The sequence below is a fragment of the Trachurus trachurus genome, assembly GCF_905171665.1.
Source record: "Trachurus trachurus genome assembly, chromosome: 13".
Taxonomy (NCBI): Eukaryota; Metazoa; Chordata; class Actinopteri; order Carangiformes; family Carangidae; genus Trachurus; species Trachurus trachurus.
In genome coordinates, this window is record NC_139892.1 from 15,081,725 (window position 1) to 15,094,583 (window position 12,859).

Below are 12,859 nucleotides of genomic sequence, written 5' to 3' on the forward strand. Positions count from 1 at the left end.
AGCTTCAAATTAATTTCCTTCTTTGGCAAGTCATTTTGGCCCCTGTCCCTTGGCAGACCTGCTTCGAAGCTGTTTTTTTTTTTTTTTTTTGTCTTTCCTCAGAATGACTGTGATCTAACTTCGAGATTTGCTCTGATCACACCTGCTTTAGCCAGTAACAGTATAATTCTCCAGAGGTCAACAGTGTCTGTACCACTTGTGAATGTTTTCATGTTCCAACTATTTGAGTGAGACATAAGCAAACCCAGAAAGACAAACCAATTCTGTATTTATTATCTGATCCAGAGACTTACATATCAAATGTTTCATAATGTTGGCATAAGTGATGAGGCTTGGACCAGAGACCTCGTCCTCATCCTCACCAGGTCAGGAGGGAAACTGGCACTGCAGAAACAGGGGAAGGGGTACCTTTAATCCTTACCATTAACAGAGTTCATTGCCTGGGATTGGAGCAGTTGGATTCTCTGCAGATGAGCTGCACTTCCTGAGAAAATGAAACAGGATGATGGAGATCAGTGACAATACCGGCTGGATAATCATGCCCAAATCACAGCCATCTGCTCTCAATATCCACCCCGATCTACACGCACTACTGTCAATCCCTCCCTACCAAATCCCTAAATCCCGACAATCTGTAGCACTCAGCTTAGGACCTCTGCTAATCCACCTAGCAAGCCCACATTACTGGACAGGAAGGTACAAGATCTCCTGGACCCTTCCTCCCTCTAGAAACCAAATGTGGCCATCAGTGTCCCCTTTTTGTACTACACAGCATCGATCCATTGGTGTTTGATGTTGTCCTCTTAAAGTGTAAAGGTGTAAACTTATTTTGGTGTATTTGTATCTACACCAAATCCTGTTGAAGTTTAAGTTTCTGTCTTCAGCAATTATTTGGTCAACAACAGCAACCGAGATTACAAGGAGATGTATTGACAGCAAGCCTGATGTGGGAGGAAAATGTTAGGTTTGTGAGATGTGTTTTTCTTTTTTTACTTTTTTATTGTGCGATTCAAATACATAACACCACCGCAGAGGCTGTATTACACTATTGCCGCAGCATGATCGTCTCTTTTTTGAAATAATAAAGTACACTGAACAATATTTCAACAAGGTGTATGTATTGCATGTGCACTGGAGGAAACAAAGAGGTCCCAGCCCTGTGGCTAAAGGGCAATTTCAGGGGCCCAAAATACCAATTGGCTGACTGTTGAGTTTGATAGGATGAGGAATCTTGATAAATGAAATGTACCTTGACTTTTCCTGATGAATTCACTCGGCTGCAAACCTCAGCCGCAGTGCCTATTATTGCTTGGAATCCTACTGTTTGTGATTGGTGTGACCGCGAGAGAGGTCAGCAACGCCGATACACAAAATGGTAGTAAGCAAACTGTTACAAATAGTGTAGAAGAATGGGACCGTTTCTCCTTGACATTCACACTGTTTTCAGCACATATTCAGACGTATAATCAGTACACCATCTATTTTGTGTGCCTGGACCATTGTGACAATGATAATTTTGATCTCTATAATATTGAACTTGTTTACGCCGGCCTCTCTTATGTTGTTTTTGCTAATGCCCCTGCTGCTATCTGTTTAAATTGTAAACCTGTACTCATGAAACAATAGGCTGACTGCAGCATTTTGTAGCTTTATCTATCCTCCTGGGGCCATGTGAAGGTCTTTCTGGCCATATACATGCCACGGCAAGGGAATGATTTCTTCTACTACTCTCAATATATCTTCCTTGAAGGGGAACATTGAAGAACAGGGAAAAGGAGCTATTCCCACATTGCTCATATTGTCACTTTCAGAAAAGGAGAACTAATCTGTGTTAATCATGCTATAAACAAATATGATATGTATTTTCTACAGGTTATATATATATAGGTGCTCTGGTGTTTTGAACATGGTCCACGATTAGCCATGAATTCATGAACCAGTTTGACTCCAAGTAAGGCTCATTATCATGAAGCTGATTTCATACATTGATCACAGTAAGGTTAATTGATATATGATTTTTTAAAAACCCAATGGTTTTCTTTAAGAGTAAGTCATTTAAAACCATTGATTTTGGGTAGATATATTAGAGAGGATTTAGTTTCTTCATAATTGAATGATCATTGAAAAAATAAGTTAATGCAGTGAGATCATTCTCAGCTGTGAAATCCAGATTTAGTAAGTTCATGGTCTACATTCAAAACTACTTCTCTGCCCTTGTGAATTTTAATTTCATCCACATGTATTATCAGTTTCATTTGATTAATAACCAAACTTCAAATACACACTGCTAAGCCCAAGCACTTCCTGGAGACTGGCAGGAGTCCTTGTCCTTGCTGAACAAAAACAAGTGACCATTGAGTGGTGCTTATATTCTTCACATCTTCTTTTGAGGCTGTGGAGTCTCAAAGAAACTGGCAAGCACCTCTGGTTTCATATTCCAACAGAAGCACCCCAAGAGCATTGAACTTAAGTAGGATTAGACGGCAGAATACAGTCACATTTGTTTATGTAAGTACTGCCTCTTTGTTCTCAATTGAAGTCTGCTCTCTCCAGTAAGAGTCAAAGAAAGAGCTCCAAGGTCCTTTTGTTGACAAGTCATTGAGGAGATTTATCACCATCTGACATTCCTCTGCACCACTCTTATTGCTCAGATATTAAAATTCAGCACATACATACAACATGTACCTATTCCAACAGCCTTGATGATAGGTTAGAGGTTTGATTAGTTTTTGTATTTTGTACAAAATAAACCATTAATATAGCCTGTTATTTTCTGCATATTTATATACATGTACCTGTTCTAGCCGGGATACATGATTGGTAGATTGTCAAAACATTTATACGTTTTTGTGGAGATATATTTTTCCTTTTTGCCTCTAGATTGGTCAAAGTACTTTAATACTGTAGCTTGACCCTCTGACCGACATCAGGGATGAGTCAGTGCTAACTCATGAAGACTCCTCTTCATTGTGAGCCTGCTTTAGACTTCTGCACAATAAATGTCTATTTTTTTTTTTTCAATTGAAGTCTGTTAATTGGAAATCTAAAATGCTGCCTTTTGGCCAGGACATTCCTATCATCTTTTTTTTTTTTTTTTTTTTTTTTTTTTTAGAATTGCTTCCCACGTCTGTCTTGTTTGCTCCATGACTTTAAGTTCAACAACCCTAACCCTGACAAACCTGGTTATATAGTATATTTTGTCATTTTGTTCCAGCATTTTAGCTCTCGTCATCATTACTGTACATTTTTCAGTAAAAAAATGTCATGAGGTATACTTAAAAACACCATCTTCATCTACAACATATGCTCCACATACAAATAAACAACAGCTGCCAACAACTGTGGCGGATTAGCCTCTTGAAATGGAGCGAGACATGGCGCTGGCTTTTAAGCTCTGTAATTCCTTGAAAGAATGACCATGCATTCCATGACTCTGCATAACTCTGACTAATGGAGAGAGCACATGATGAAAAAGACAGTCTCCTGGTTTTTACTCTTCTATACTGACATTAGGTAGACTGACAAGTCCACTTTTTCATAGGATTTAACACTATTGTGTGCTTCAGTTATGTCCCTTGAGAGTTCACAGTCTTCTCATCTGTATAAACTACCTGGCAGGAGACAACAGCGGTTTGATGTCTACCATCTGTTTTGGGAATGATCAGGATGAATTCTTGGTTTTGCTCAGTAAAAATGCTTGTAGATAGGATATGGAGCCAAAAAGCCTGGACTTTAAAAGTCTTTACTGTGAAGACATCAAATCTTCTCAGTGAGTTGGGAGTACTTAGTGTAAGTTGCTATGGCAATAAGCGAAGTAAAGCATGTTGTCGGGGGAATTCAGTACGGGGCATGATATGGATGACAAACGTGCTGTGCTCAACTAGCTATAGATGCAGAGATCATATCTTTATGCAAGATTGAGCCTCTCTCCATTTAGAGAGAGCTGGATTAGATGATGCACACACATAGCCCCCCCCCCCCCCCATCCCGATTTAGGGGATGTTACACGGACCACTTAAAAAAAAAAAAAAGAAGAAGGCTGACAGCAGAAATATCTAATTCTGTTGATCCATCTGGGTGGAGAAATTCTTCTATTAACCCCTGTAAGGATATGGACATATATCCTGTAGCCTGATGCTCAAAACACGTGAAGTATTTTGTTTGATCAAGCCATGTCAGAGTATAATTTCAAGATGTGCCTCCCAAAGGGAACATGTGCAACGGAGGGTTATTTCCTATTTAGTTTTTCAAAGAAAAATAACCTTGCACCAGAACTCCTCATTAAAAAGACCTAAAGCACATTTTGTGCGGCAACTCTGATTTCTTTAAATTGTGGCTAGTGGTGACACAAATAACGTGAGCTCCAAGCTTTTCAGCTGAGGCTCACCTGTTGTTGTTGTTGTTACCTTCACTGCTGGTGATTTCACTTAAAATACCAACAAACATACAGTACATGCTATTGGTGACTTGTTGGGTTACTAAATTGAATCCACACTTCTGAACTACTCAGAATAAAGAGTTTTTGTGTTACCATGGTACTGTGGACTACACAAGAAATGTTGCTGTTCATCATCATCAAATAATTTTACCTTACAGAAAATAGCTAAAAAGAGCTATTTATTCCTGTATAGAAAACAACAACAAAAGTAATGAGCTCTATTTATAGTCAGTGAACCCGCTGCTTATGACTACAGCTTAGGCAAAAGCGGCATTTGATCACATATTCATCTAAATGTAACGCTGAAATATTTCTAAATATTTCATTTTCTTGTCTTGTTCTTTGGGAGACAAGCTCAAGTTTTTCTAATCTACGCTCAGAAATGCAGAGTACAGAAAGCACTTGTTTAATAAATGGACTTTGATATTTACTGTTCTGTGCAACATGCATTACAGCATAGTTACAAAGTCAAGGTGAGCATTTGAAGTAGTGGAACACCAACGACCGTTCTCCAGTGAAGATTATCTACAGGCAGCCGAAGAGCCATCCATTTTAGTGACTTTATCATTACCAGGCACAGAGTATGGATCCACAGAGCGAAATGGAATGGCTGGGAAACTAATGGCACTTGACAGATACTGGTGTGAGATAGCATGCTTATCTTTGTATTATGTGAAAAGAAGGCATTTTCCCAGATCACAGTGTATGTGTGTGTGTGTGTGGTGGAATGTGGGGGTGGGTAGTTGCGGTGGGTGATTTGGAGGGGGTGTTGATAGGAGCGAGGTCGGTAAGGAGAGAGGGATATAAAATAATGGAACAACCCTCTCTGTCACTTTCAAACCAGTAATTTGTAATGGCTGGTTAAATGTTTCGTGCTATCCTTTCTCACGCTTTTCTTAAAGGGAACATGAAATGTGCCAAAAATATATTTCTTTATAACCATCTCTTAAGTTGAAAGCAATACAAACAACACTATGGCACTCCCCAGAGCATTTAATACGTCTTTGTGGTATGAACATACAACACTGGCTTTAAAAAATTGCCAAAGGGGGGAGGAAAAATATCACTGGTTTCAGTTTATATCGGGCGCTATGCTGTCTCTTGGGTAGGTTTTCTATAATCACAAATTACAGATGTTTTTTTTATGATTCTTGTCTTGTTCGTAAAGCTCATACATTAGTGTGCCTTATTAATTCCGTTGTATGTGCGAGATGATTGACTTGTTTCTCGTTGCTGGGCCTCTCCATTGACAAGCAGTAAAAGTGACAGCCGGGTTGTGAGCCTCCCCGACGGTAGACGTACTGCTCTCTACAAGGTGGGTGGTTCCACCCCCTGATTGCTAATTACAATTAGTTACGATTCAATTACACAAGGTCAGCGACTAAATCAATCTTTGACAGGCATGTCTCTGTGTCAGGCTATTGACTGAGGGGTACCACTCAACTCGCACAGACCTATAATTTGTATATTTTCTCAGCATCAGGAACAGCATGTGGAAAAAAAGAAAAGGAAAAAACACCCTCCTACAACTGTCATAAATAGAAATAGGGAGAAGGCTGTAATATATAGGCTTTCCTCTCTATGTCACATCCTGTGGTAGCCACTTTGTCATGAATGATGGACTGAGGGAATGGGGATGTGTGTGTCGCTTTTTTTTTTTCTCTTTCTCACCGATCTGAGACTTGAGTGAGCAGCACCAGAGATTGCATTACCTCCCCATTGGCTGTTTACAAAGCCTAAGTGATAAGAGAAATGACTTAGTAAATAACTAAGACGTCCCTGTAAGCTCTCTTCCTCTGTGTGGGGGGTGTGTGTTTATGTGTGTGTGTGTTTGATACACTCATCTACTAAACTGCTCTCAATTAACTGGGTGATTGTTTTCACCAGATTGGCCCCAGTGATTAGAAAGTGTGTCCCGAGCTCAAGTGTATTTGTGTGTATGTGTGGGTGTGTTTTTAACAGTTTGAAGGTTGCTGCGATCAAGGTCGCGCTGGAGGAGAGCCTGATTAGACTTGTATAAGACGATATGTAACATATCACTATCTCCCCCACTGATGCTGTCAGTGTTGCCTACTGAACACTGTCATTAAGGGGAAATCTGCTTGTTTTGATTCAATAAACAGTTTACTGAGGCATACTGATCTGACTTGGATATTGCTGATTATACACTGAAAAAGCTCATAAATCTTACATTGGTCTATGAGATGAGGTCATTTAAATGCATGGAGGGACATACTGCTAACATCCCTATAGAAAATGATTTTCAGGCTCTCTATGTGCGTGATGCATAATGCAATTTCCACTACAACTACAACTGCTACCGCATGTTATTAGTCGCCTAATTTGAAGGCACCCGCACTGACCATAGCTTTCCAGAGCACATTTTAGAATTTAGCCAGACATTACCTTTATCTCTTCAGCAGTGATTTGCATCCATTACTGCTACTCTTTGTTACCGTTGCAATGTTTTTCAATATCATAACTCATATAGACATATGGTTGGAGTTTTTGTCTCTCATCATTTTCCAGTTCCTCCACTTTCCTTCTTTTTTTTTGTTTGTTTTGTTTGTTTTTTTGCATCTAACAAGCAGCTTGGCAACACAGGCCAAAATCAAAGCTCACCCTCTTCTCCTTGCTGCACAGATTAATCTGAGGCAGTCAGCATGAAATTAAGAATTGATTATTGTAAGACGACTCTGCTTGGTTAACTCCATTCAGTGGCACGCTCACCCCCAGACTGACGTGCCATCCCGTCCCTGGGGCCCTGGCATTAATTCTCTTAGATCTGTGCAGGTGACCTCACTCTGTTTAAAGATTTACACTGGTGAGACTTTGCTCCCAGTGTCCTTGCCAATGAGAGCCTCGGAGCTCACTAGTGACAGCCACGGCTCTTTGTTGCCTAACGGATGAAGAGCAGAGGAATCAGCCACGCACACCCTCATAAGTCTCCTCTACAATTACAGCTGTGCTCCCCGGCTTGAACTCTTTATTGTCCGTCATAATTTTGTTAAAGGTTCGCTCCAGGCCTGGCTGGTATGAGAGAAGAATAAACAACTTGTTCTCTGAGATGCACTGAATCGCCGTGGCAAGCAGCCAGTCGGTGACAGGTATGACAGCAATGTTCTCACAAGTAAAATTTTTAGGACAAGTTATTGTATATTTGATGAGTTGCGGTACCACCCTTTCTGTTGTGGCTCAAGCTTAGAATTCCTCTATAAAGATGTTCCCTCTGCTGTGAGGAACAACATTAATCAAGGCAACATTTCTTTCCCCCAACGCACAGCTAAACTTTGCATAGCCATCGTACATCCAGTACAGGCTTGTGAGTGTGTTTCTGCAGAGAAATACAAAGAAAACATCTCCACATGGACAAGACACTCAGCGATGACTCTTTGTATACAGGAGAGTCGTGTATCTGTGCTTCTGTCTGTCTGCCTGCCTGTCTCCGTGCCCCTCAGATTGGAAACAGATCAGCCTCACACCTTGGTCGTAATCCTACACAACGTGCGGTCCAGACAGGGCCACAATCTTGTGATAAGTCCTCGGGGTTTACGGACACACACAGAGATCCAACTGGGGAGTCTGACTGGTATCCCTCTTGTGCCTCTGTCCCCGTTTCCTTATCCAACATAGCCTTTCCTTAAATAGCTGTCTTTGAACTAATCTGAAGAAAATCTGTCGTGTAGATGATGCTAATCAGGTTCTACTCTTTAATAAGGCAAGGCAGATAAATGCTGCCATGCTGATGAGTATTAATGAGAGCCATGGGTGTAGAAGGTACACTGGGAACAAAAGGTGGACCGCCAGCTAATTATATATTTTTTTATTTCACTAATTAATGAATTATTTATTTACATAGTAGTTGTGTTTCCTTCTAGTTTTACTTTTCCACTTAATGTTTTTTTTTTATTTTTCTCCCAATATTTTGGCCAAATGCTTCACTCTTTCCAATCCAAGGTAAAGAGTCATTTGGGACATAGTATCACTGACTAGGCAATTTTACCTCAAAGCGTTGAAAGTTCACTGCAGGTACAGCAACATCTCACACTTTGCACACCTACATGCTGTCAACCAATATCCAGCAGAAATAAAAGAAATAAAGGTTTTGGTACTTTAGGCTGTCTTTTATAACACAGGCCATCGCTTGCAGGGTCTTACCAGGATTCAACCCACGATTTTCTTTTGTTCCTTATGTTTTTCTTTCTTTCTTTTTAAGGTGAATTGTGGGTGGGGGTTAGATGATCTCCCAGAGGAGTCAGAGCTAATCAATATTGGCTACAAGTGGGTAGCTCATTGATGCCTCGTCTGCTCTATACATGATGGAAATCTATCTTTTTTTTCCCATGTCTATCCCATCTCATATTTTTTGCTCTGTATGTCCTTGTGTTTGTGTCTTCTGTAGTCCTGCCTGCATGCTCTCACTCACTCTGTCGACTTGTCTGGATCCTCAGTTCAGTGCTCCCCACATTCAGGTGCTAGTTCGCCTGTGGCCAAATGACCACCCGCTCACTACTCTCACTACGCTCCCTGATACAATAATTCCACCTCATGCACTGGCCTGATATTTGTCAGCTTAAGGGCTATGAGGGGGCTCTGTCTGTCATTTAGTATGACAGCGGTGCATACTTATTTGCCATTCTATTTTGAGGCTTGATTGACAGGCCGACAGCCTTGACATTCTTGCAGGCGTTGCGGAGCCTGTTATTATGCATACATTAACATTCTGATAAACACATGGTCGGCCATTGAGGAAATAATTACATGCCATCACTCTACTGTCTGGAAAGAGTGCGCTTTGTTGTGTGTGTATGCACGCACACGCATTCATCTGCATGTTTCAGCCCATAAATACGATCTCTGTTCCTCTCGTTCCTCCCCGTCCATTAATGAGTTCAACAGCACCCCCTCTCATTTGGAAAGCACTTTGCCGAAGCTCATCGCGCACCACATCTCTCGGAACCCACACAAGAAATCTGCAATCGTTTTTTTTTTTGCCTGGTAAACATACTTCCCAGCAAGATTTGGGATTCAACTTCACAGATCGCTTGTGTCTGATACTCTTTGTGTCTTGAACAGAGCTGTGGAAAGAGAAACAGCAAGCAGGCTTGTTTGTGACATTTTACATCTCGAACATTTAGTTAAAACGAAAAAAATTTGCATTGAAGTATATTAATAGAGTGCTTCTCTGCCATAACAGTTTATGAATTCAGTCCCTATGATAAGTTAAAGCCGGTGATGGGGTCATGGAAAGTTTTTCAGCAAGTAATGCACAGGGTTTTAATGCCTTTCAACAATCACACTGACAACAGTGCTGCTACCAGTGAAGCTATACTATTATACTATTTTATAATGTTGTCAAGTCAAAATTTTTCCTGTCTAAAACCTAGAATATGCTATGACACTTTTGTCAAACCATCACTTTTCAAACCTGACATTCATATTAAAGTTGGCAGTTGACTCACAATGTTACCTTGCCCCAGCACAAATGACCCACTGGGCTAATTATAGTTTGGCAAGCAACATATTGACTAACTTCCCAGAGGCTTTCAGTCACCACCTAAATCGAAGTCTGTTCACAGCAAAATGACACATAGTATCAATCAAGCAGCCTGTATCTCCCAACACCTCAGATCTGATTGATGGGTCATGGCAGTGAATGATCATCAAAGTGTCAGTGGGTCGTCCTGCCTAATCTGCGCCACTCTGACATTAACTTCTGAAAATTACTATATAAACACCCAAATTTGCACAAACAAGAGGAAAATTGCGGTATTTTGCAGGGCATTAGTCTTAGAATAATATTATGTGTCATGGTTATTGCAGCCTACCTCCCTTGCTTCCTCACACCTTGATCTGCAGCCCTGACACTTTGTAAAATATACAAGTGTCAGCAAATGCAGTATATGCAGCTCCCGGAGCACTCCTAAAATGCCTTTATAAAATCATGGAGCAAACAATAAAAAAGAAGCTAAGAGTTGCAAGTCTGGCAGAATGTGTCAGATTATGCTATAGTCAGCCAAGCTAATTTGGCAGTAACTCCTGAATTTTTATGAGCACTTGCACCTCGTACCATGCATGTGTGTATATGTGGCTGCATGTTTACACAGTCACATCCATGTGTGTAGTCGGTGTGTTCGGGATTTGGCCTCCAGCTTGGGGTGAGATGACCCTCTGGCGCAGAATGCGTACTCCCGTGAAACCTGCAACACCCATGAATTCTCACTCCGTCCTCATGCTGCGTCTGTCTAAGAGGAGAGTCCTCTGGAGGTCCCGTAGGGAGAAATCCCCCCCTTGGTAAAAGTGCAAATGGCAACATGAAGTATGTCAAGCTGACAAGTAGGACCCATTGGTCCTAAGGGAGCTTTGTCGGTTAACTGCTGCCTACTAAACCCAGTATTTGGTGCAGTTTGACTCCCAAGCTCCTTTTATCTTATAGGGCCCCCATCGGTAAATCAAAGACTGCAAACACTATCTCCCCTTTGTACCCTGAATAGAGCTCAGGCACTCATGAGAGAGACAGAGATTACATGAAAGAATACCTAATGCCTGTGTGCCAACGGGGGCTGCCCGGTACTAGAGCGGAAACCGACTGGAAAAGTGAAAGCAATGTGATGTGATCGTCAGGCTCTTTTAACACATAGTCCTAGCGAGAGTGGGGCTTTCAATTATTCAACCTTTTTCTTTGCCCTTGAAGTGTACATTAGTCTTGTTTCATTCTCTGTGTGTTAACAAGCAATGTCTAGCCTGCTCCTGCAAGGATGTGGCTGTCACCACCATTTCACTTCATTGCTTTCTTGGTCTCGTTGGTAAAAAAAAAAGAAAAAGAAAAAGGCCAAAGTACAGTGTTGTCGTCAGGCATCAGCTAAAAGCAGCATGGTGACAAATAAATGGAAGTGCTGCTCTTTATAACACATAGCTCCAAATCATAATAACAGACACCCGAGTTTGTAGACTTTTGAAGGTATAGGTGGTGATGGCTTTGCGTGAGGATGGTGGATTTAGTCCGTGGATTTGTGTGACCAGAGGTATCTGACATTTTAGATGTTTGAATTTTGAGTTTGGTAAAAGCGTTATCACTACATCTCAAAAATTGTAAAATATGACATATGGTAGAGCTAGCTGCCAAACTACCACATGCTATCTAAATGTTGATCTAATGTGATCAGATTAATTATATGCATATGTTTTCGGGCGCATGACGTCTGTCCGACTACCCATTTCACCGACCATACATTTCTTTATTTTTGCGTCCATTAGTCCGACCTCCCACTACTCCGACTTAAGTAGCCCTAACCCTTAACCTTACCCTAAACCTAACCTTAACACTGTAGAATGGGTAGTCAGAGAAATGAGCCGTTGGACTTTTGGGCAGTCGGACTGACGTATGCTCCCCTATGTTTTCTAATACTGATTGGATTTATTTTATTAAATAACAAATACTCGCCAGGTAGTATAAACCTTGTATAGGAACCAGTCTACTGACTATTTACTGAACACATTAAATACATGAAAGCAGCTAATGACTGAAAGGCAAACACAAATAGCTTGTAACAGGGCTACCTCCTCCTGACCTGGATTTCAACATTGTCTCAAGACTGGATCTTTATGGTGTGCCAGCCAGCACAGCTTGAGTGCTTATATTTAGACAAAATTGCCGTCTGCCCCAAAATTACTCATACTGTGGCTCCCCTGGGATTCCTGTTAGCTCATCCACTGTTCCTTTCTTCAAAAAGCCAAAGGGGCTGTGACCTTTCCTCGCTGCCTGTGGTGTTTGTCCTTTGCATCCTACCATACCTTGACCTTTTCAGTCCTTTTAGATTCCAGCAGGTAATCAATTAGCTGCTACTTAGATTATCACAGTCAAAGGTGAATAAGACCGCAGTGAAAGAGTAGTGTATGAAATATAGTTTTTTAAATGATTTCTCAGTTTCCTTGGTCCTTTGGGTGTGTGAGGTGAAGTGATGTATGAAGCGTGTCTGTAACTTTCTCTTTGTGTACAGGGAGTAGGTATGGTGTTGTGATGGGATTTGTCCTTGAAGACAATAAAAGGACAAAGAAAAAATGCCCAGGGTGGTTTTTAGATTGTTAACGCACAAACTTGGTTCTGTTTGCCTTTGCTACAGTTTGAGGGAATGCAGGCAACAAGCGGAAAAAAAGCACTATGAGAATGATGGACACTTCTCAATCTGGGCTAAGCTAATTAACTAAATATTCAATCAAAGTCTGATAATTTGCTTCGCCAAACCTTATCTAATGAGCCCATTCACCCACCTTGCGTGGAGAGACTTTAGATTTGGTATTTTGTAGGAGCAGTTGATTGGGTTGTTTGTCTCTCCCTGATAATTACTCTCTTAATCAATCTGTGGTGTGGCTATAAAAATATACCAGGTACAAAAAAACAGCATTTTTGCAGGATTAAAA

The 12,859-nt window shown here is 41.0% G+C and overlaps 1 protein-coding gene across 3 annotated transcripts in view; it reads left to right on the forward strand.

Annotated features, from left to right (window-relative positions):
- Positions 1-12,859, forward strand: part of kirrel3b (kirre like nephrin family adhesion molecule 3b) — a gene marked incomplete at its 3' end in the record, with an annotated part of 157,693 nt that overhangs the window by 20,632 nt on the left and 124,202 nt on the right. The gene's annotated exons all lie outside the window — the stretch shown is intronic.